The sequence below is a fragment of the Solanum pennellii genome, chromosome 4, assembly GCF_001406875.1.
Source record: "Solanum pennellii chromosome 4, SPENNV200".
NCBI classification, from domain to species: Eukaryota; Viridiplantae; Streptophyta; class Magnoliopsida; order Solanales; family Solanaceae; genus Solanum; species Solanum pennellii.
In genome coordinates, this window is record NC_028640.1 from 56,491,414 (window position 1) to 56,506,195 (window position 14,782).

The following is a 14,782-nucleotide window of genomic DNA, read 5'->3' on the forward strand; positions in this document are numbered from 1 at the left end:
CCCAAAAAAACATAATACAATAGTTTGAGCCTTTATGGCTCTTCTCAAAATGCGAGGAGGTAAACTTATGGTTCATGGTGAATTCGATCGAGTTTTAAATGCGAAAATGAGACACAATGTAAGTAGTAATCCATTAATTTAATAAAGGGGAATCAACTAAAATTTGAACCAAGATGCTGCAACTTCAAATATCGCATGTTACTGCAATGAATAATCCTTTTTAGAGTATGACAAAAGTCACAAAGCAGGGATAAACCACAAGGCCACACATTAATGCAAATAGGATTTTTGAACTTATTCTAAGAATCGTAACAAAGAGTTGACTAGCGTGTGGAGACACAATATCAAAGGTGGAGACATAAATCAAATTAGCACGTTGATTTCTTAAGATGTAAGCAAGAAAACTAATGAAATCTTAGTATTAAATTACCCACGTAAACTATAGTCACTACAAAAAAAAGCCTAAATCATGGGGTTTTAAAGTAGAGGTTAGCAGCAACCCCCACTAGTTGCATTAACTAGAGGGAGGATTTTTGGTAGCTAACAGAAATAAAAGAAAATAGCGGGGGTTTAACACCCCGTCATCTAGATAAAGAAAAATCTAAATAAATAGTTAGGGTTTAACCCCTTCTATCTGTAAATCTAATTTTTTATTTTAAAATATAAAATATGGTATTCATATTATCATACTATATTTTTCTAAAATTACAATATTTTTAAGTATTGAAATAATGTAAAAAATACAAATACACATATAAAAGAGCGTCACCTCCCCTAATTATACTTTTACAATATATTTTTTAGTTTCTTAAATACAACATACTTCTACTTTACCATCTCTCAATAGGATTAGGTTACTCTCAGTCGTAACTTCTCTTGCCGTCACACTTCTCTACGTCGCTACTTCTCCTCCACTTCTCCAATACTTTAGCTACCTCAAAACTATGTAAACTTGAGCTATTCATCATATTCAAAATGATATAGGCATTTTAAGGTAATATTTTCCACTTCTCACGTCTTAAGAAATGAATTTACCTAAATTATTTGGATTTTCTCATCTGAATCTTCACAAATTTGAGATCTTTGTACAAATTAGTGATTTTATATACTAGGGTATAAGTTTCTTTTATGGTTGTTTGTATAGATGCGAGGAGGTAGAATTAGGATAATTTGTTGTATTCAAAATTATCAATTTTTAACATGTATTTTGTGGTAGAATTAGGTTTATGTTGTTGTAATGTTGTTGTACTTTTCATTGTTTAGCTATCCATGTGGTATTTTCTAAAAAATGATCTAAAATTCTCAAATCTCTTGAGCAACTTCATTTGGCCAAAAAGTTTGTTTTGTAAGGATGAGTGGTAGTAGAATCAGTAGAGGGAACAAATTGCTAAATTTATACTCCATTGATTTGCAAATGCTATTGAATCAGTTCTTCCTTATTTATACTCCATTGATTTCTATAGTCAAATTTATACTCCATCGATTGCCAAAGCCAACTAGCTAGATTCAAAAGCAGACAATAAGCTAAGTATTTATTCCTTATTTTCTAACACTAGTTAGCTTTTCGATTCATTGAATATATTAACTTAAGTTAAACATTCTATATAATATAGTAACATTAGATATACTATAGTAATTTGTACATCCATATAGGAAGATTCTATTAGTAAGTTCTCCACGCGGTCTGATATTTCATTTTGAAGTATTTGGAGGTCAATTTCGGATAACAATCCATGTGTCTGTCTAAGTCTCATTTTTTTAGTAAGGTCTAAAATAATAATTTATATTGACAATTGTAGTTGTAACTATAAATTGTTTATGTATTAACTTTGGACATGACTTGGGAGCATGATTATAAAATGTGGTAAGTTAGTCATTTTGCTCAAGAGACTCTTCGCATACATTTCAAACAGAGAATGTTTGGTAAGTGGTAGAATGACCTTCCCTTATATAACCATCATCATAATATCCCAATAATAATTGCATTAGTATTGTCCTTTCATTACATTTCATATACGTGAGGTTAGCACATTTACATAGTCACATCATAATAAGACACATTGGTAAGTTATCACAATCCTTTTAACATTTAAATCATAGCTAAATACTCACAATCCATAGTTCAAGAAATTTCGATTCAAATATCGTACCAAACCTATCAGTCTTAATATAAGGTATACTTCAATACAACATTATCAATCAATCACAAGTAACCACAAATGATGTAAAGAATAGGGATCACAAGAGTTACTCAATCTCCTTCACAATGCCATCATCAAGGTCTTACCATCAACCCTTAACTCAATACAATAAGGATGTAATATCATCACACAATAGTATCCAACATGATCAAATCCAATTGAATCATTATACAAAAACTCATCACTAGTTCTTAAACTAGATGTAAAGACTTAGATAAAGTTCATAGACTACTTCACAATCTAGGTCAATTATTCATGAACTAGCGTAATTGGATTAAAATGTACCAAATCTACTCATAACAATTATAATCACAACATAACATAGTAATTCACACACTAATCATGTCAATTGTGTCATTACTATATCATTCAATTCAAGATCACAACATAGGGTAAAGGGGAAAAGGTCATCTTGTACAAACTAGACCAATACATATAGAAATAACAAAATTATGTTACAATACGTATTAATCTATTTATAAAATCCAAAAGATGTTATAAACTAAGAAATTCACAGGATCAAATTCGTATTGGATGAAAACTCACTTGAAATTTCATACTTTTAAGATCAATTTGATGAAACCCTTAGGGGAAAGAAGTCCCAAAGGTAAAAAGAATCACATAACTTATTATTTAATGAATATTGATGGAGAAACTTTGGTGATTTCATCCCTATAACCTACCTAGACCTTGTCTTCTGTGGTGTTCTTCATTTTGGGAGAGAGAAAGAAGAGAGAATGAGGAGCTAATTTGGGTTTGGGAATTATGAGAGTTAGGTTAGTCTAATTAGGTTAGGGTCTTTATATAGGCTGTTAATTAACTTAATTAGGCCTCCCTTAACCCTTAAATTATTAAATAACCCCAAATTATTTAACTTAAGTCACTTAAAATCGAGCAACCAAAACAGACCCTCACAGATAACTCCCCATCCACGCCCCATTTGTCAATCGATGATCACAGGATCCTCCGTCCTGTTGGTCCATCATTGTTGTCAGAGATTGGTTAAAAACCAGTCTTGGAAAAATATTGTAAGTTTCTATCGATGTAGTCAATTGACGCCCCGTGGATTGGAACACAATCCGTTTTCGACATGTGGTTGGTGCACACTGCCTTGGGCAGCCTTCGACCCAAATGCAAGGGACCTCCTCAAAGGCCCTTGGTTTGTCCTTGGGGAGTCGTACCCGGTAGTTTTCACTATGAACTAACTCTAATACATCCTATACAACCTTCCACCATATTTCATCATTTTCCTACTCCTAAAACTTAGTCAAATAGGCTAAAGCACACTAGTACCTCATTGAGCTAGTTTCTGGATGTCATGGACATTCTTTGACGTTTTGATTTACAAACATCCTAAATGACATATAATCATTATTTATGACCTTAAAACAGTTTCTAAGCCTTTATACAGCTATATTAGTCTCTAGGACACTTCTTAGATTTTGAAGTGTTACATTATCCCCCAATTAGGAACATTCTTCCCCGAATGACACTAAAATGTATTGAAAGGAAGGAATCGACTCACGAATAGTAGCCCAACCATCAATAATACATTATAACATGACTTACAACATCAATCATGGAATTTACACATAGAAAGACTTCATTTACTACAATAAATCTCAACATCAAATTATGAGGAATTTCCTTCTCACAACGACGTGAGCTCAACATTAAAATATGATTTAACTATGTCAAAACTCAACTTACCAACTGCTTAAAATCATTTCTTAAAGACTCACCATATCAAAATACACAACATATATCAGAATAAGAAAAATTGTAAATTTTCAAGTAAAAACCCCACTTCACTATAACATCACTGTAATGACACCATAAAATGCCTATTTTTGCAAAAAATCACCAAAATTCAAAGCAACTTTAAATTTAGTCATTATTTTCATTATTATCAAGAACAACGAACATTCATTTGGAAAAAGTTGAGGATAACGAGAATTCATGTCAGCCTCAGCCTCCAATGTAGCTCCCTCTACTAAGTGGTTTCTCCATAACACTTTTACGGAGGCCACCTCTTTGTTCCTTAACCTCTTCACTTGACGATCAAGGATTTCAACCAGAACCTCCTCATAGGAGAGGTTATTTTTCACATGAAGACCCTCATTAGGAAGAATTGACTCGGGATCACCGATACACTTCTTAAGCATAGAAATATGGAAAACTGGATGAACCGAAAATAGTTAACTAGGGAGTTTCAACTCATAGGCAACCTTAACAACCCTCTGTAAGATTTCATAGGGACCAACATAATGAGAACCCAACTTCCCTTTCTTTCAAAATCTAACCACCCCTTTAATAGGAAAGATTTTCAAGTACACCTTATCACTCTCTTCAAACTCTAAATCTCTTCTCCTATGATTTCCATAAGATTTTTTTCCGACTACAGATTGTTTTCAACCGGTTTCTATGATATGAACTTTATCCAAAGTCTTATAAATCTAATCGGGACCAAGAAGCGAATACTTGCCAACCTCAAACAACCTAATAGGAGATCTACACCTCATACTATACAAAGACTCATAAGGAGCCAGAGAGATGGATGAATGAAACTATTATTATACGAGAGCTCCACCAAAGGCAAATGCTCATCCCAATTTCCTTTAATGTCAATGATGAAAGCTCTAAGCATATTTTTAAGAGTTTGAATAGTTCGCTCTGCTTGACCATCCATTTGAGAATGAAAAGTGGTGCTTAAATTCACTTGAGTATCCAAACCTCTTTGAAAAGATCTCCTAAGCCTAGATGTAAATTGAGAACCTCTATCCGATATGATGGACAAAGGAACCACATGAAGACTCACTATCTTGTCAATATATATTTTTGCATAATCTTCCGCCGAATAAGTAGACTTAACAGGATTAAAATGATAAAATTTGGTCATCCTATCCACTATTACCAATTTAGAATCATACTGCATTCGAGTTCGAGTCAAACCTACTACAAAATCCATGTCTACATGTTCCCACTTCCAAGTAAGAATTTGGATTTCTTGTAGTAGATCACTAGGATTTTTGTGCTTGGCCTTCACTTGTTGACAATTGGGACACTTTGCAACAAACTCCACAATATCCCTTTTTAGACTATCCCACCAAAATACCTCTCTAAGATCATGGTACTTCTTTGTAAAAATGGGATGAATAGACTAATGGGCTCTATGAGCTTCCTCAAGGATACTACTCCTTAAATCATCCACATTACGCATACACAATTTCCCTTAATACCTAAGAACATCATCCCCCCTTCGGAGAATAACTCATTCATCTTTCAAAGAACAGACTATTTCAAGTCCATCAATAATTGATCAAGGTGTTGCTTAGACATCACCTCGACCACTAAAGATGACTCGGAATTCTGATGTACCACCACACCACAATTTGGAGAACTTTTTATTCGAACCCCTAAATGAGCCAACCTATTAAAATCTCTCACTAGGTTTCTCTTGGTTCTTCCACATGGGACACACTTCCCTTGGACAATCAACTTAAAGCAAGCCTTGCCGAGATTATTGAGGACATCAGGTCATAGTCTTTCAACAACTCTAAATATCTTCTTTGCCAGAGAATCAACTACTTTTAAGTGAATATATACTAAAGATTTTTGTTGTCCGTATACACACAAACATGAACTCCATAAATATAATTCCTCCATATTTTCAAGGCAATTACCACGGCCACAAACTCAAGGTCATGAATCGGATAATTCTTCTCATGAACTTTGAGTTTCCTAGAAGCATAAGCGATAACTTCTCCATGTTTCATAAGACCACGCCCCAACCCGACTCGGATGCATCACAATAGACCACAAACCCCTTAGTACTCTCTGGTAGGGTCAATACAAGAGTGGAAGTAAGTCTATATTTCAACATTTGGAAGCTCTTTTCACATGCCTCCGACCACTCAAATGTCACATTCTTTTGGGTCAAGGTTGTCAAGAATGAAGCAAGTGACCCAAACCCATCGACAAGCCTTATATAATAACAAGCAGGGCCTACGAAACTCCTAATATCCGTAAGAACCGATGGTCTAGGCCAGTTTTTCACTGCCTCATTATGCTTTTAATCATCCTCTAAACCTTCACTAGAGATAATATGAAAAAGAAACGGTACAAACCTCAACAAAAACTCACATTTGCTATACTTAGTAAACAATTTGTGTTCCTTAAGCACTTGTTATACCACCCTCAAATGGTCCATGCGTTCACCCTCATTCTTCAAATATACAAGATGTCATCAATGAAGATAATGACAAATGAATTTGGGTAACTTGAAAAAACCTATGCATTAGGTCTATAAACATCATCGGAGCATAAGTGAAACAAAAGGACATTACTAAGAACTCATAGAGACCATATCTTGTTCGAAATGCCATATTGGGAATATTTTCACTTCTCACCCTAAGTTGGTGATATTTTGATCCCAAGTCAATCTTATAAAAGTAGATCGCACCTTGGAGTTGATCAAATAAATCATTAATCCAAGGGAGAGCATACTTTTTCTTGATTGTGACTTTATTGAGTTGACGATAATCAGTACACATTCTAAGGGACCAATCCTTTTTATTGAAAAACAATAACGGGGCACCCCATGGAGAAATACTAAGCTAAACAAAACCCTTGTCTAGAAGGTCTTTGAGTTGAGACTTCAACTCATTCAATTCGGCCAGAGTTATTAGATAAGGAGGAGTTGAAATGGGGTTGGTATCCGGTAGAAAGTCGATACCAACATCAGTTTCCGTTTGGGAGAAATACCGGGAACATCATTAGGAAAGACCTCTGAAAATTCCGTCACTGCGGGGACCAATTCAATGGGAGGAATTTCGAAGTCTAAATCTTTGACTCTTACAATATGGTATGAATACCCTTTACTGATCATTTTGCATGCGTTTAAACAAGAGATGATTTGACATCTAGGAATGGAATTCCCCCCCCCCCACTCTAAAACAGGCTCATTTGGAAGGTTAAACTTCATTACCCTCGTTCTACAATATATAAAAGCAAATCAAGCATGCAATCAATCCATACCCAAAATGACATTAAAATCAAACATATCTAGTTATACTAGTTAAACATGAGTAACTCTATTTGGCAACATTATAGGATAACTTCTATATTCTATTTTTGCAACAACCGACTCACTCATTGGGGTAGACACCATAAAAGGTTCATACAAGATGTTGGGAAAAATGTAAAACTTTGTAGCTACTAGAGGAGTAACAAATCACAAGGTCACACCGGGAACAAGTAAAACATATACATCAATAGAAAAAAAATTTAAATATACCGATCACCACATTGGTTGAAGTCTCTTGCTCACCTCTAGAGCATAGAGCATAGAAGCGGTTCTTCTTCAGAGCATCAACATTTGAACCACTTGCTTGTCCACTCTCGTTATCTTTTCCCTTCACATTTGGGCAATCTCAATCTTTATGCCCGCTTTTACGACAAGCAAAACAATTATTTTCTCCTTTAAGGCAATCACCATAATGATGCTTGCCATTTTTTCCACATGTTGGCTTCTTGTTTAGTGAGTTATTACCTCTTCCCTTTTGAGACTTAAGGTTAGACACCCTATCATCACGAGCCTTGGTAAATTTCGTAGGAACTTGATTAGACTCTTCTTGACCCTAGGCTTGTCTTAAATATCAAGCCTACTCTTTAAAGAACCATAATCAATGAACATTGCCCTCTTGGCATCTCTACTTTTATCTTATCCCTTGTCTCTTTTACTTGTTGAGCATGAACCATGAGACGACAATTGTACATATTTTCATGTATCATACCCTAAAAACATTTTTCTTGCAAATCATCGATATTCGCGTCACAAAGAGACTAATTTCATCTCTTGTATCGGAACCAAATAAGGAGCATACTTTGACAATTTAATAAATTTCAAGGAGTATTTAAGTACACTCATAACTCCTTGAAGAAGGTTGATGAACTCCACCACTTTATCTTCCCTCTTCCCCCTAGGAAAGAATCTGTCAAGAAGAGCCTTCATGAAAATCTCCCATGTCACCGGCCCACCTCCGAAGGGCCTATGTCATTCCATTGAACATACCAAGTTTGGGCCACATCTTTGAGTTGCTAAGTGGCTAACTGCGCCTTCTTGTAGAATTTCATCAATGAACTCTTGGGGGTCTTCCTCGGCCTTCGATCCATAAAAAGTAGGAGATTCTTCCTAGTGAAATCCCTCGCACGGAAGCCATAATACCAATATGTTGGATTGCTCGGGGTACAACCTCTCGATTATCTTGGTCCGTCATGGCTTGAGCTTGGGTAGTGACGTCTTGTGCTTGATTCATATGGAGAATGGAAACCCTTATGTCACCATCCATCAAACGAGAGGGATTCCCGGAACTTGGTCATTATTAACTTCTTCTTCAAGAGGAGGGACTTGATCACCATGAGGAGGAACTTCTGCATTGGCAATATCTTCATCAAGTCTTCGTACCGCGTTCTTCAAGTATTAATTTCCTATTATCGCATTAAAAGGATTAGATACTAACGGAACATAGAGTCGAAGACTCTCAAGGCACGGCATTTGATCTCCAAGAAAATGAGAGTTTTTTAAGCATCCTACTGTTTCCTATTCATAAGTGTAGCACACTTCACAATTATGAGTTAGAATCTACATAAATGTGTTTGAGAGAGACATCGACTCAAAAGATATTTAACCTCAGGCTCTGATACCATGTTTATAACATATGGGGAGCATACCCTAGACATTACCAGTGTCGTCGTCCTCGGAGAGGAATAAGACTAGCCTATTAGTTTACATCATTACATTCATAGGTTAAAATTGTGGAAAATTTAAAACTTTTCTATGTTTCTTGAGGTTTACTAAGCCTCTCGCATTCACGTAATATATTTATACCGCGTATACATTGACCCTTTGTATAAGAAGATTACATGGTCTTCTACTTTTATTGACCATAGATATGTAAGATATTTAACATAGTCTTAAAAGAGTGTCTCATCTCAAAACCATCTTAATCAAGAGTATATCAATTAGGCATATCCCATAGATGAATGAAATAAAGCCACATATAGGCTATACAATAATTAGTACTCAATGAAAAGGAAATAACATAGAAGTCTTATAACTAAAATAACTTCATTAGATTGATAATGACATTGCCCTCGAAAAGTGAGGACCTACCCAACTTTGATGATTGAGACTTCCAAGTCTTCTTCAAAGTCTACTTCGCATCCCTTCAACGATCGAAACCTAAAATATTGGGGGAAAAGGAAAAAATGGGGTTAGCACATCACATGTACTAAGTATGAGACCATATGCACATATAATATAAAAAGGGAAGTTTCATTAAAACATGTCATTTGACATTTAGAAAGTCTTATGAACATTCAAGAATCAATACAAGTCATTCATGCATATTCATCAAGTCAATATCATTTACTATACAAGATCAAACCACCTCATGTCAAATCAAGTGACATGCATATCAATATACTTGAACACATGATCAAATACAACTCTATCATCAAGTCATAACATCACAAGAATGAATAAGATTACAATACATCTAACGCAAGATCATTACTCATGACCCCCATTAAGTCCACTTGTTCAATGACAAAGCAAAGACCCGTAACCTTACTTAATCAAGTAAACCTAACTAGAACTATAACAAATGTCCAACTTCACATATCATATCATTAAGAGTACATATCTTCATACTTTAGAAATAGAGACAAAATACATGTTCATAAGTGAAACCAATCATCATATAGTATCATCAATATGAAAGATCATCATATACATATCATGTACCATGATAAGCATATACATATATAAAAACATCCTCCTAACACTTCCCTCAAGTCTAAATAGTGCAATGTTTAGGTAAAATCTTATACCCCTACCTAGACTTTAACGAAACCCCTTCGGTTATCCTACTTGAATTTCATTCCTTTAGTTAATTTTATCTTTTGGGAACATCTTACCTTAACGACATAGACCACATGAGCTAATGTTGAATCTGGTGCCATAGGACCCTACACCTAAGGAAGGCGGACTACTTGCCAAGGTAGTACCAAAACATGAACATAGCAACTACATGGATCCACTAGCAAGTATTTCTATGGGGGCAACGTAGTTCAAGAAATAGGAGATCTAGTTTTGACCATCTTTATACATGCATTATAGTCTCCACTCTCAAGAGTACTTAGTGATCCTGCCTTCCCTAAGTGAGTAGGGACACTCCTCACAGTAGTTCACTCGGTGCTAAGCTAAAATCCCTTTTGAAATGTCTTTAAGGTCTTTATTAATCATCATAGATTCATGTAGGACATAGGGTCTATACCTTGTATAATCATCATTATCAAAACTCAATAATAATTGCCTGAGTATATTTCTTTATTAAAATTAATATAAGTGATGTTAGAACATTTACATAGTCACATCATAATAAGGAACATTGGTAAGTTATCCCCATCCTTATAACATTTATATCTTATCCAACAACTAACAATCCAAAGTTCAAGACATTTTAACTCAACATCGTACATACCCTGTCAATCTTAATATAAAGAATACTTCAGTACAACATCATTAGTTAATCACAAGTATCCACAATTGAAGTAAAGAATAGGGATCACAAGACTTACTCAATCTCCATCACAATGCCATCATCAAGGTCTTATCATCAACCCTTAACTGAACCCAATAAGTATGTAATATCATCACACAATATCAGCCAACATAATATAAAAGCCAATTGAATCATTATACAATAACTCATCACTAGTTCATAGTCTAAAATTAAAGACTTGGATCAAGTTCATAGTCTACTTCACAATCCAGGTAAATTACTCAAGAACTAGAATAATTGGATTACAATGTATGAAATCTACTCATAATAACAACATAGGATAGTAATTCACACACTAACCAAGTCTATTGAGGAATTACTATACAATTCAGTTCAAGATCACAACCTAGGATTGGGGGAAAAGGTCATATTTCTACAAACTAAACCATTCCATCAATAAAGAACCCAAACGTTACAATACATGTTAATCTATTAATAATATTCAAAATAAGTCAGAAGCAATTCACAAGATCAACTTTGTATCGGATGAAAACCCACTAATTTCATACTTTTGAAATTAACTTGATGGAAACTGTTGGGGAATGAAGTCCCAAAGGTGAAAGCAATCACTTACCATAGTATTTAATGAAGAATGACGGAGAAAATTTGGTGTTTTCAGCCTTGGAACCATTTTTACCTTGTCTTATATGGTGTTCTTCAACTTTGGAGAGACAAAGAAGAGAGAATGAGGAGCTAATTTGGGTTGGGAAATTATGAGGGTTAGGTTGGTCTAATTAAGTTAGGGTTTTTATATAGGTTGTTAATTAACTTTATTAGACCTCCCTTAACCCCTAAATAATTAAATAACCCCTAATTACTCAACTCAAGTCACTTAAAATCAAGCATCCAAAACGACTCCCCATCCACGCCTCGTATGTCAATCGACGACCACATAACCCTCCATGCTGTTGGTCCGTATTTTTGGTCAATGACTAGATAAAAATCAATTTTGGCCGAATATTTTAAGTGTCCATCGATAGAGGCAAACAACGCCACATCGATTGGAACATGATCCCTTGATGGCAAGTCATTGGTGCACACTGCCTTGGGCAGCCTTCGACCCAAATGCAAAGGTCCTCCTTGTCACGCTTGAAATCTAGACCCCAGACAAGACCGGCGTCGTTGACCTCTCAGAGGTTTTAGACAAGCCTACATACGTCATCCTTACTTCATCAAGGTTAATATTAGCCGAAAATTCTAACTTTTTGTTACTTAACACTCATAAATGTTTACAATCAACCATTTAAAATTAAGGACATCAAATGAAAGAAATAGTTCAATACTGCAATAAGTGTATGCTTTCCAAAATGGCACCATACGATGTCTGAAATAAAATGGGAAATAAACGCTATTGGAACATACTCCACAAGCTCAATCCTATAACTAAGCTAAAATCTCATGGGCAAGCGTTCTCAAATTCATGAGGGCCTTCAAAGTCCGGATTAATGCTCCACGTCTGGATAGCTTCAGCGTCGATCAATAAGCTCTAACGTCCACCTGTGCCTGCACCTTAAAATGTAGAGTTGTATGGGATGATTACACACTTGTACTAAGTACGGGTATATGCAATCACATACCAAGGACATGCATGAGTAAGAATAGCTCTTTCCTAACAAAATGATTTATGGAAAGTCAAGTCCGTGAATTGCTAAGTTGGGATTAGGAATGTTAGGGGACTTGCAAAATTTGAATTAGGAAAGTTAGGGGACTTGCCAAATTTGAATTAGGAAAGTCAAGGACTTGCAAAATTTTGTTTAGGAAAGTCATGCCATGAGAGTAACATGCATCATCATACGTATCATATTGAAGACAACACATAACATATTACATATAACACATAACATAATGCATATAGAACATAACATATTTCATATCATTCGTTCATATGCCATGAGACCTTGGAATCATGGACTTGACATTAAGACTTTCCAAAATGATGTCTCGACTAGGGAGCCTTCTTTGGCAAACACAGAGTCTGCTTCATTCATTCATACGTACTTCATTTCAATCATTCATATACTAGTGTAACTACTAGTCATACCTAGCATGTAGTTTAAGACACTCATAAGGTTGGTTGTGTAATGACCAAGAATAACCAAGTATCATTACTTAAGTTTAGCTCACCTTTTGATTATCCTATCCTAACACCTTTGGTATTGTTTATTTAATTATGTGTATCATTTGAGGATGGACTCATTCTTTCTTTAGAAACTTTAAATGTAACCGATATAGATCATGTGAGCATCACGATATCCAGTGTCTTCCCCACACCGAAAAGAGGTGGAATCACCGGCCAAAGTTACCCAAAACATGCTAGCATACATAGAGAATTGAACCCTGCTAGATACATATATTGGCAGTATAGGTTCAAAGACTAGGATATATAAGGAAACCCATACCCGGCATGTCGGATAGTCTCATCTCATGAGAGTTACGTGAACCTCAGCCCTTCCCGAAATAAGGCATCACCGCTCATAGCTTGCCTATCGGTGTTTAGTATAACGTTCCATTACATTCAGCTAGTATGTCATGGAAGCTGACCACTAGTATGAGGACATCATATCTCAATAGATGATTTATCATCTCATCATTAGTATTAAGTACACAATTATCTCAATACTTTCGTTAGAGTGTTCATAGAGACTGGTCTCTTCTTTGGCTTTACACTCTCATAGGTGAGTACGTTTTGGTACCATTTACTTAGGCTCATTTGAGATTGCTCTCATCTTTTACATTAGCCTCTAATCACGTTGTCACCACATTCATTAGCTTTAGAATATTTGCTCTTCGTAATTGCTAAGCCCTTTTTATGTGAATGTTCATTTCATCATATCCCAATGCACTTTGCCATTTAGTGTGTTTCACACTCTTAAATGACCCTTCTTGGTTTTCATCATTTTGATACATACATCTTAGGTTCACTTACTTTACACGTATGCTACACTTATGGGTCTATACATACAATCAATGAGGCTTCAATCATTGTTCGTTTAAGTGATTCATATCTTACTAATATTAGGTGCTACAAGACTTATGCATCTTGTAAGTAGGCCAAGATCTCGATTTCGATCTATGTAGGCAACATTACTTTTGAACATTTATTCACATATGACCTATATATCAATACGAAATTTGGGCAAGGGAACCCGATTTCGAATCCCTTGGACAACACTTCCATTTTTATTTATTTTAGTTTAATCCACACAGCTTGGGAACCCAAAATCAAGCCCCAACGCCTCCTTTTCATTTTCCCTTGATTTCTTTCTTTAGCTTTCGTTCGTTTGGGACTGAGAGGATGTGGGATCAAACCCCAACAACCTCATTATCTTTTATTTTCCTTTTTCCTTAACCAATTTTTTTTACCAAGAGGGTGTGGGATCGAACCCCCAAAGCCTCATTTTCTTTTCTCCTTAATTTCCTTTATTCTGCCGCATGGTTGTGGGTTCGATTCCCACATGCCTCAATTTTTATTTTTATTTTTATTCTCTATAATGTTTGACAGAGAGGTTGCGGATTCAAACCCCACACGCCTCACTCTTATTTTTTTTTCATATTCAGTCAAGTCACACGTCGAATCCCACATGCCACATTCTTTTTAACTCACATTATTTCAATAATTTTTAACATGGTGAAGTCACGGGTTCAATCCTCAGTGATCTCACTTACTTTTCTTCATGTTACATAGCTTATTAAATAATTTTACTAGGCTGAAATTAACCAACAAGGTGTTGGAAATTTGAGTTACATTTTTCAGCTTCTTTTCATCAACATTTTGAGTTAATTTTAATGGCATTTCGTGAACCATTTAGCTAAAAGTTTTTCACTCAAATCAGCCACATTATACTTCATATGAACATAATGATTTATACAAGTTTGTGCATGTGAAATACAACCATAAAACATGTCATTCCATGCTCCAATCCGTGTCCAAGATCCAAGGCAACACACACTTTG